We start from the raw sequence: 3,081 nt of genomic DNA on the forward strand, positions 1-3,081 counted from the left end.
GGCGGGGCGGCGGCGCCCGCGCCGCGCGCGCTGGGGCGCGGGCTGCGGCGCGCGCGGCGCAGGCGTGCAGCGGCAGGAGCGCTGCGACTGCTGCAGCCCCCGTGCTGGCGGAGGGGTGTCGTCCTGTGATTGCAGCTAAATGCGCCCTGCATCGCTTGTCTTAGCGAAGCCAGTAAATGGGGCCGGTCCAACCCGGCTTGAATTGATTTCGGACTGCGGCACGGCGTCGCGTGGACTGCAAAACAACACTCAAGTCGCAAGTGTTGCAGCTGGGGTGTTGAAGAACAAGCTGGTGACCGAACCCTCGGACGGGCAACACGCTACACTTTCGCGGGAGATCACAAGAGGCCGCAGCGTTTGAATGGTGCTGCCAATGTCTCACAGGAAGCGTGCGATGCTTTTGCGACGATGCTGGCAGTGCCGCGACGCCCGTTGTCAGCGAATAACAGAAAATCCAGATCGCCGCTTTAGATCTTCCGGAAAACGCCCGAACATGAATCAGCGCTGGGGGTAACAAGAGCATCCGCAATCCAATTCTTTCATCCAAGCCAACTATCCCTGACCCTGGGATGCAGCGCCGCTTCGCTCGGCTCAGATGCACATCGATGCAGCCGATGACGACGCCTCGTCGCCCACGATCACATGAAGGAAGCCCCGCGCTGCTCGCCGCGAATAGCACCGCCTGCATGCCGGCCACATCCTGCAATCATCTATGGGTTTAATGATGTTCGGGTGCTGCTCCGTTTGGCTGCAGCTGTGGGTGATGTGCTGATGTTGACATATGTTGCCCGCCGCCTGCACCACCCCCTGGCTTTGCTCATTGCAGCCCCAAATGCTATGTGAGTTGCATTGTCTTGCACCTAACAGCATAAATGAGTTGCAAAAACGCCTCAACAACTTGACTGGCCGTACAGTGCCGCTGCCTGCTATCACGGGTGAAGCATGTATGGTTGCAAACACGCATGCCATCCAACAATGACATGGGTGTGTGGGTGATGTGCACCTCTTGGTGGTGCTGATAGTGCACCTACCCAATGCTCAGTTTTGAAGTGGTCATCGCCACACGTTGAGCCGATTGAGGAGCACAGCGCCGTCAGCAGGCAATAAATCATCAACGAAACCTGTGACCGGTGGCGCCACCGTGGGGTGTGACACACCCCAGCGGCGTGTACGCTACAGAGATGCACAGGTGACGGTGACACCGGGATGCGGCCGTGGGGTCGTATCAGCCTGCGCACAGTCATTGCGTCTGGCAGCGGAACACACCGGATCGAGCGTATCTTGCAGCTTGAGGCAGCCCTTCCAGTGGTGACATCGCCCAGGCCCTGTCAAGCATCCCTTGGCTGATGAACATAGATTATGACTGAGAGGAGCAGGCAATTCACATGGAAGCAGAGGCAGAAGATGAAGAGGCATGATCTCTGGGATGGGGAGGAGGAGGCAGGCCCAACCCCACCAGGAGAATGCCAGGCTGGCCCAACAGAGGTCGCACCACAGGAATTGCCCGGCAGAAGACAGGAACCACCAACTCGTCAACCAGACTGAGCAAATCGCGGCGTGAACGTCCAGGTTTGAACCTGCGCCACAGGCCTCAGAGCACTCCCGCGCCACTGCCAAGTTGAGCTCGTCTATTTCCTGCGTGACCTTGGCAGCATTGGTCATGAGGGTTCTCCTTTACGCGCGCGGTCTTCGCAGACGAGCCAGGGCGCGCCCCCGCCGCCACGCCGAGGCACGTCGAGCAGACGCAATCGTCCTGCCCTGCCGGGCGCGGCGTCGAGGGTGCGGGCGCGCTGCTGGCGGGCGCCTGTGAGCAGCATGGAAGTGGCGGCGCAGCCGTGGCTGCAGCGACGTGTGGGGCGGGGAGGAGGGCTTGGGGGCAAGGCGGGCAGGACAGCATCATTGTGCTCACGCACGCAGATGGCTGGACAATCGCTCACCCGGCCCCAGTGCAAGCAAAGGGGCTGCGGTTGCAGAATTGCAGTGAAGAGCAAGACAAGCTAGTCGGGATGCACTAAGAAGTATAATCAGCCCAGGAGTACGCCAGAACCCCTGTTGGACCCAACATGATTCAAATCTTCACTGACACGGATTGCGCCAGTGCATGTGTCCTCGCGCACGCTCGATGTTCTGCACCTAGCACGCTTTTCCTGCTTTACTGCCGCTTTGCACCCCAGCACGCTGCGCTTCATCAGCGGGGTCGGGAGGAATGGCCGGGTGGTGGTCAACCCCTTCCCCCATCGCGTCGTTGCAAAAGGGGGACAGCATGGTGAGGATCGGAGCGTTACAAAATGTTGGGGGGCGCTGCATCTGGCTGCTGCAGACCTTCGGAATGGCGCAGGGAAATGGGTGCGCGGGGAGTCAAAAGAGCCGTGTGGGGACACACCACACACACGCACGCACGCGGACACGCACGCACAAGGACACGCGCACAGGGCCACACAGGCACACACACAACACAAGTTCAAGGTGCGTGGCACCGATGCACGAATGGACAGCATTTGCGCCCCCTGAACAAGCCCCCCGGGGCGACAGGAAACAGGGACTCCAGGGACAGAGCCCCAGTGTGGCTCACTGACGCCTATCCGCAACCAAGGGGGGTTTGCCACACGCCCCACGTGGCGGGCCGAGGCGAGGGGCGAGCAGGCGCTGAAAGGAGCCGGCGCCGAGTTTTAGCAGCCGGGCAGTGCGCGCCGGGGGCCCGGCGAGCGGGAGGCGCCGCGGGTGCGCGCCGCGCCGCTGCATGTGATGCGGTGCCGGTTCTTGGAAGGGCATGCCCCGGGCTTCCCGGGGCCCTCCATGCAGCGAGGCCGCGCAGTTGTGTGCGGCGCAGCGCCGGGGCGCCGCGTCGCGCTGGGAACCCAATGCACGGGCGGCCGCAGGGGTGCGGGGCAGGAGAGTTAAAAGACTGGGCGAGCAGTGCCCGCCGAAAAGCGCCGAGAGCGTCGGCCAACACCTGCGATCGGCCAAACACCTGCGTTTGAACAAAGTGAAGGAACAGGCCAGGGGCCCTAGGGCGCGGGGAGCGCGCACACCGCCGCGGCGGGCGGGAATCGGTGGGTTTGGCCGCAAGAGGGGCGGGGG

Source organism: Monoraphidium neglectum (genome assembly GCF_000611645.1).
Source record: "Monoraphidium neglectum strain SAG 48.87 unplaced genomic scaffold scaffold05002, whole genome shotgun sequence".
Taxonomy (NCBI): domain Eukaryota; kingdom Viridiplantae; phylum Chlorophyta; class Chlorophyceae; order Sphaeropleales; family Selenastraceae; genus Monoraphidium; species Monoraphidium neglectum.